The following is an 8,214-nucleotide window of genomic DNA, read 5'->3' as shown; positions in this document are numbered from 1 at the left end:
AGTTCCGCGGCTAGAGCAGGACGAGGGGCAGCGAACGGTACCGGAACGAACCCGGTCGCACACCGGGAAGTCGAGTGCCGGGTCTCGAAACGGAGCCGGGTCGGCCCAGTTTAAAACGGAGAAGAGAGTGCTGCCCTCTGCGGGTGAAAACATGGAAGTACGTTGGTTAATGATTTCCAGTTCACCCCGCTTGGTCAGGCCCACTCGGAGGCGGATAACTCCGGAACGCCGAGGCCGATTTCCTCCGGGTATGGCTCGTTGCGTGCGGCAGGAGGAGGCGCAGCGTTCGGTACCGAGCACTCGGAGGTGCGGTGCTGCCCGCCGGAGTGACAGCGAAAGGCTGCGCACCCCTTTCCGCCTGCTAACTCGGCGTCCGTGAGACCGACCGACTCCGCTTTAGCACCGGAGCTAGAGTGGGGCAAGGGGCACCGAAGGGTACCGGAACGATGACGTTCGCACACCGGGAAGTCGAGTGCCGGGCCGCCGAAAGCGAGCAGGGTGCCACCGCTCGGGGCCCCGGTTTGTCCGTCCCACCCGGAGGCCCATATCTCCGGAAGGCACAGGCCGATTTCCTCCGGGTATGGCTCGTTGCGTGCGGCCGGACCAGGCGCAGCGGACGGTACCGAGCACTCGGAGGTCGGGCGCTGCCCGCCGGAGGTACAGCGAAAGGCTGCAAACCACTTTCCGCCGCCTCCCTCCGCGGGCGTGAGACCGACGGTCGTCGGGTTTGTTTCCGCGGCTAGAGCAGGACGAGGGGCAGCGAACGGTACCGGAAGGAACCCGGTCGCACACCGGGAAGTCGACTAGCGGGCCGCCGAAAGCGAGCACGGGGCCCCGGTTTGTCCGTCCCACCCGGAGGCCCATATCTCTGGAAGGCACAGGCCGATTTCCACCGGGTATGGCTCGTTGTGTGCGGCAGGACCAGGCGCAGCGGACGGTACCGAGCACTCGGAGGTCGGGCGCTGCCCGCCGGAGGTACAGCGAAAGGCTGCAAACCACTTTCCGCCACCTCCCTCCGCGGGCGTGAGACCGACGGTCGTCGGGTTTGTCTCCGCGGCTAGAGCAGGACGAGGGGCAGCGAACGGTACCGGAACGAACCCGGTCGCACACCGGGAAGTCGACCAGCGGGCCGCCGAAAGCGTGCTCGGGTCCCCGGTTTGTCTGTCCCACCCGGAGGCTGATATCTGAGGAAGTCCGAGGCCGATTTCCTCCGGCTAACTCGGCGGGCAATGTGTCCCCCCCCCACCATCTTCGGCTGATTACCGTGGCTGGACCGGATCAAGGAGCAACGGAACCGTGCCAGAACGACGTCGGTCGGACGGCGTGAACTGATAGTGCCGAGGCCGGAAACCGAGCCGGAAATGTGCACCGATTTATTGGTCCCACTCGCAGGCCCATATCTCCGGAAGGCCGAGGCCGATTTCCTCCGGGTATGGTTCGCTGCGTGCAGCCGGAAGGGGAGCAGCGGACGGCACTGAGCAGCCGGAGGTGCGGCGCTGCCCGCCGGAGCTGCAAGCGAAAGGCTGCGCACCGCTTTCCGCTGGCTAACTCGGCGGCCGTCAGGCCGACCGACTCCGCTTCAGCACGGGAGCTGGAGTCGGGCAAGGGGCACCGAAGGGTACCGGAAGGATCACGTTCGGACACCGGGAAGTCGAGTGCCGGGCCGCCGAAAGCGAGCTCGGGGCCCCGGTTTGTCCGTCCCACCCGGAGGCCCATATCTCGAGAAGGCACAGGCCGATTTCCTCCGGGTTTGGCTCGCTGCGTGCGGCCGGACGAGGCGCAGCGAACGGTACCGAGCACTCGGAGGTGCGGCGCTGCCCGCCGGAGGTACAGCGAAAGGCTGCAAACCGCTTTCCGCCTCCTCTCCCCTCGGGCGTGAGACCGACGGTCGTCTGGTTTGCTTCCGCGGCAAGAGCAGGACGAGGGGCACCGAGCGGTACCAGAACGAACCCGGTCGCACACCGGGATGTCGAGTGCCCGGCCCAAACCCGCTACCCCCCCCCCACCCGAAAGCGAGCCACGGTTTGTGGATTAAAAGTGAAGCGGCAAAGATTTGTAAAACAGCGTGAAATGATGAACCAGAAGCCCAAAGTAATGGTGGGAATAAAAGTTCCGAAATGTGAAATGGTGAACCAGAAGTTGTGTGAACTGTTTAACCCAAAGTGGCAAAAATGGATTAAAAGGGGTGAAATGATCGACCGCAAAGCAGGGCAAGCATTAAACAAAAGCAGCAGCATTTTTTAAAAAGGGACAAATGGTTTACCAGAATCCCAAAAGAATGCTCAGAGACTTAAGTGCCAAAGGGGAAATGGTTAACCAGTAGCTGGGTGAACTGTTTAACCAAAAGTGGGAAAAAGGATTAAAAGGGGTGAAATGATTAACCAGAAGGCGAAAGCAATGTGCCGCGTCAAAGTCCTAAAGGGGAAAAGGTTGACCATAAAGCAGGGAAATGATTAAACCAAAGCAGAAAAATTCAGTAAAAAGGGGCAAATGGTTAACCAGAAGTTGGGTGAACTGCTTAACCAAAAGTGGGAAAGAGGATTAAAAGGGGAGAAATGTTGAACCAGATGTCGAAAACAATGCGCGGCGATGAAGTCTGAAAGAGGAAAAGGTTGACCGCAAAGCAGGGAAAGGATTAAACAGAAGCAGCAATATCTTTTAAAAAGGGACAAATGGTGAACCAGAATCCCAAAAGAATGCTCAGAGACTTAAGTCCCAAAGGGGCAAATGGTTAACCAGAAGCTGGGTGAACTGTTTAACCAAAAGTGGGAAAAAGGATTAAAAGGGGTGAAATGATTAACCAGAAGGCGAAAGCAAAGTGCGGCGGCGAAGTCCTAAAGGAGAAAAGGTTGACCAGAAAGCAGGGAAACGATTAAACAAAAGCGGCAACATTTTTTAAAAAGTGGCAAATGGTTAACCAGAATCCCAAAATAATGCTCAGAGACTTAAGTCCCAAAGGGGCAAATGGTTAACCAGAAGCTGGGTGAACTGTTTAACCAAAAGTGGGAAAAAGGATTAAAATGTTGTGAAATGATTAACCAGAAGGCGAAAGCAAAGTGCGGCGGCGAAGTCCTAAAGGGGAAAAGGTTGACCATAAAGCAGGGAAATGATTAAACAAAAGCAGAAAAATTCAGTAAGAAGGGGCAAATGGTTAACCAGAAGCTGGTTGAACTGCTTAACCAAAAGTGGCAAAAAGGATTGAAAGGGGAGAAATGTTTAACCGGATGTCGTAAACAAGGTGCGGCGATGAAGTCGGAAAGAGGAAAAGGTTGACCAGAAAGCAGGGAAAGCATTAAACAAAAGCAGCAACATTTTTTAAAAAGTGGCAAATGGTTAACCAGAATCCCAAAAGAATGCTCAGAGACTTAAGTCCCAAAGGGGAAATGGTGAACCAGAAGCTGGGTGAACTGGTGAACCAAAAGTGGGAAAAAGGATTAAAAGGGGAGAAATGTTTAACCAGAAGGCAAAAGCAAAGTGCGGCGGCGAAGTCCAAAAGGGGAAAAGGTTGACAAGAAAGCAGGGAAATGATTAAACCAAAGCGGAAAAATTCAGTAAAATGGGGCAAATGGTTAACCAGAAGCTGGGTGAAATGGTTAACCAAAAGTGGCAAAAAAAGATTTAAAGGGGAAAAATGATTAACCAGAAGTCGACAACAATGCGCGGCGATGAAGTCTGAAAGGGGAAAAGGTTGACCACATAGCAGGGAAACGATTAAACAAAAGCGGCAAAATTTTTTAAAAAGTGGCAAATGATTAACCAGAATCCCAAAAGAATGCTCAGGGACTAAGTCCCAAAGGGGAAATGGTTAACCAGAAGCTGGGGGAAATGGTTAACCAAAAGTTGCAAAAATGATTAAAAGGGGTGAAATGATCAACCAGAAGTCGAAAATTATGTGCGGCGGTGAAGTCTGAAAGAGGGAAAGGTTGACCAGAAAGCATTAAACAAAAGTGGCAACATTTTAAAAAAATTGGCAAATGGTTAACCAGAATCCCAAAAGAATGCTCAGAGACTAAGTCCCAAAGGGGAAATGGTTAACCAGAAGCTGGGGGAAATGGTTAACCAAAAGTTGCAAAAATGATTAAAAGGGGTGAAATGATTAACCAGGAGGCTAAAGCAATGTGCTGCGGTGAAGTCCTAAAGGGGAAAAGGTTGACCAGAAAGCAGGGAAAGCATTAAACAAAAGCGGAAACATTTTTTAAAAAGTGGCAAATGATTAACCAGAATCCCAAAAGAATGCTCAGAGACTAAGTCCCAAAGGGGAAATGGTTAACCAGAAGCTGGGGGAAATGGTTAACCAAAAGTTGCAAAAATGATTAAAAGGGGTGAAATGATTAACCAGGAGGCTGAAGCAATGTGCCGCGGTGAAGTCCTAAAGGGGAAAAGGTTAACCACAAAGCAGGGAAAGCATTAAACAAAAGCGGCAACATTTTTAAAAAAGTGGCAAATGATTAACCAGAATCCCAAAAGAATGCTCAGAGACTAAGTCCCAAAGGGGAAATGGTTAACCAGAAGCTGGGGGAAATGGTTAACCAAAAGTTGCAAAAAAAGATTTAAAGGGGAAAAATGATTAACCAGAAGTCGACAACAATGCGCGGCGATGAAGTCTGAAAGGGGAAAAGGTTGACCACATAGCAGGGAAACGATTAAACAAGAGCGGCAACATTTTTAAAAAAGTGGCAAATGATTAACCAGAATCCCAAAAGAATGCTCAGAGACTAAGTCCCAAAGGGGAAATGGTTAACCAGAAGCTGGGGGAAATGGTTAACCAAAAGTTGCAAAAATGATTAAAAGGGGTGAAATGATTAACCAGGAGGCTGAAGCAATGTGCCGCGGTGAAGTCCTAAAGGGGAAAAGGTTAACCACAAAGCAGGGAAAGCATTAAACAAAAGCGGCAACATTTTTAAAAAAGTGGCAAATGATTAACCAGAATCCCAAAAGAATGCTCAGAGACTAAGTCCCAAAGGGGAAATGGTTAACCAGAAGCTGGGGGAAATGGTTAACCAAAAGTTGCAAAAAAAGATTTAAAGGGGAAAAATGATTAACCAGAAGTCGACAACAATGCGCGGCGATGAAGTCTGAAAGGGGAAAAGGTTGACCAGAAAGCATTAAACAAAAGTGGCAACATTTTTAAAAAAGTGGCAAATGATTAACCAGAATCCCAAAAGAATGCTCAGAGACTAAGTCCCAAAGGGGAAATGGTTAACCAGAAGCTGGGGGAAATGGTTAACCAAAAGTTGCAAAAATGATTAAAAGGGGTGAAATGATTAACCAGGAGGCTAAAGCAATGTGCCGCGGTGAAGTCTGAAAGAGGGAAAGGTTGACCAGAAAGCATTAAACAAAAGTGGCAACATTTTAAAAAAATTGGCAAATGATTAACCAGAATCCCAAAAGAATGCTCAGAGACTAAGTCCCAAAGGGGAAATGGTTAACCAGAAGCTGGGGGAAATGGTTAACCAAAAGTTGCAAAAATGATTAAAAGGGGTGAAATGATTAACCAGGAGGCTAAAGCAATGTGCCGCGGTGAAGTCTGAAAGAGGGAAAGGTTGACCAGAAAGCATTAAACAAAAGTGGCAACATTTTTAAAAAAGTGGCAAATGATTAACCAGAATCCCAAAAGAATGCTCAGAGACTAAGTCCCAAAGGGGAAATGGTTAACCAGAAGCTGGGGGAAATGGTTAACCAAAAGTTGCAAAAATGATTAAAAGGGGTGAAATGATTAACCAGGAGGCTAAAGCAATGTGCCGCGGTGAAGTCTGAAAGAGGGAAAGGTTGACCAGAAAGCATTAAACAAAAGTGGCAACATTTTTAAAAAAGTGGCAAATGATTAACCAGAATCCCAAAAGAATGCTCAGAGACTAAGTCCCAAAGGGGAAATGGTTAACCAGAAGCTGGGGGAAATGGTTAACCAAAAGTTGCAAAAATGATTAAAAGGGGTGAAATGATTAACCAGGAGGCTAAAGCAATGTGCCGCGGTGAAGTCTGAAAGAGGGAAAGGTTGACCAGAAAGCATTAAACAAAAGTGGCAACATTTTTAAAAAAGTGGCAAATGATTAACCAGAATCCCAAAAGAATGCTCAGAGACTAAGTCCCAAAGGGGAAATGGTTAACCAGAAGCTGGGGGAAATGGTTAACCAAAAGTTGCAAAAATGATTAAAAGGGGTGAAATGATTAACCAGGAGGCTAAAGCAATGTGCCGCGGTGAAGTCTGAAAGAGGGAAAGGTTGACCAGAAAGCATTAAACAAAAGTGGCAACATTTTTAAAAAAGTGGCAAATGATTAACCAGAATCCCAAAAGAATGCTCAGAGACTAAGTCCCAAAGGGGAAATGGTTAACCAGAAGCTGGGGGAAATGGTTAACCAAAAGTTGCAAAAATGATTAAAAGGGGTGAAATGATTAACCAGGAGGCTAAAGCAATGTGCCGCGGTGAAGTCTGAAAGAGGGAAAGGTTGACCAGAAAGCATTAAACAAAAGTGGCAACATTTTTAAAAAAGTGGCAAATGATTAACCAGAATCCCAAAAGAATGCTCAGAGACTAAGTCCCAAAGGGGAAATGGTTAACCAGAAGCTGGGGGAAATGGTTAACCAAAAGTTGCAAAAATGATTAAAAGGGGTGAAATGATTAACCAGGAGGCTGAAGCAATGTGCCGCGGTGAAGTCTGAAAGAGGGAAAGGTTGACCAGAAAGCATTAAACAAAAGTGGGAACATTTTTAAAAAATTGGCAAATGATTAACCAGAATCCCAAAAGAATGCTCAGAGACCAAGTCCCAAAGGGGAAATGGTTAACCAGAAGCTGGGGGAAATGGTTAACCAAAAGTTGCAAAAATGATTAAAAGGGGTGAAATGATTAACCAGGAGGCTAAAGCAATGTGCCGCGGTGAAGTCTGAAAGAGGGAAAGGTTGACCAGAAAGCATTAAACAAAAGCGGCAACATTTTTTAAAAATTGGCAAATGATTAACCAGAATCCCAAAAGAATGCTCAGAGACTAAGTCCCAAAGGGGAAATGGTTAACCAGAAGCTGGGGGAAATGGTTAACCAAAAGTTGCAAAAATGATTAAAAGGGGTGAAATGATTAACCAGGAGGCTGAAGCAATGTGCCGCGGTGAAGTCTGAAAGAGGGAAAGGTTGACCAGAAAGCATTAAACAAAAGTGGCAACATTTTTTAAAAATTGGCAAATGATTAACCAGAATCCCAAAAGAATGCTCAGAGACTAAGTCCCAAAGGGGAAATGGTTAACCAGAAGCTGGGGGAAATGGTTAACCAAAAGTTGCAAAAATGATTAAAAGGGGTGAAATGATCAACCAGAAGTCGAAAATAATGTGCGGCGATGAAGTCCTAAGGGGCAAAAGTTACCCAGAAGGCAGGGAAATGATCAAACGAAAGCAGCCAAAAAATTATTAAAAGAGGGGAACTGATGAACCAAAAGATGAGAAACGGCCCGCAGAGACTAAGTCCAAAACGGGAACTGGTGAACCGGAAATGATTAACCAAAAACGAAGTCCGAAGAGGGAACTGGTAAACCAGAACTGAGTAACCCGATTTTTAAAATTAATTATAAATGGGGAAACGATTGAGCAAAAGGCGGAAATTAAGTCACAGGGACCAGGTCCGAAAGGGCAAGAGGTTACCCCGTAGGGGGCATTCGTCAACTCAATCTGAAAATTTTGGAGGCAAATCTGACCAAAATGCGGAAATCGGACCACACCGCGAGGGGCGCCATTCGACGGGGCAGGGGTAGACGCGTCGAACGGTACCTGAAGGTCCCGGCTGCGACACGTGAGTCCGGAGATATGGCCAGTCAAAGTCTGATGGGAGGTACCGAAGCCGAAAAATCGAAACGCGTTTGCGGCGATTCGGTGTCAGAGAGTCGGTCACGAATTCAAATTCGTCCCGCTGATTCGCCAATTGCCAGCCGGTTCCGGGGGGATTGGCGGGGTACCTGCAGGATAGTAAGAGGTGGCATGTCGAGACTTAGCCTGTTTACCAGACTTGTGTCTAGCGCCTCCAGGTCTGCAGAGACCGACCCGGGCTGCCGCCCAACCGACTTTTAAGCCTTTTGGGAGTGGGAATTTTTCCCATTTTTCCCCATTTTTCGGGTTTTTTGGTCGGGCTTGAAAACGGCGGCCCCGAGGCCTCCCGGGGCTGGCGGGCTTCGGCTCCCTTGCGAGAGGGTCCGAATTCCACCCGTTTAAGCCCAGAAAGGAGTTCGGAAG

The sequence above is a fragment of the Heptranchias perlo genome, unplaced genomic scaffold, assembly GCF_035084215.1.
Source record: "Heptranchias perlo isolate sHepPer1 unplaced genomic scaffold, sHepPer1.hap1 HAP1_SCAFFOLD_972, whole genome shotgun sequence".
Taxonomy (NCBI): domain Eukaryota; kingdom Metazoa; phylum Chordata; class Chondrichthyes; order Hexanchiformes; family Hexanchidae; genus Heptranchias; species Heptranchias perlo.
This window is presented reverse-complemented; position numbering follows the sequence as displayed.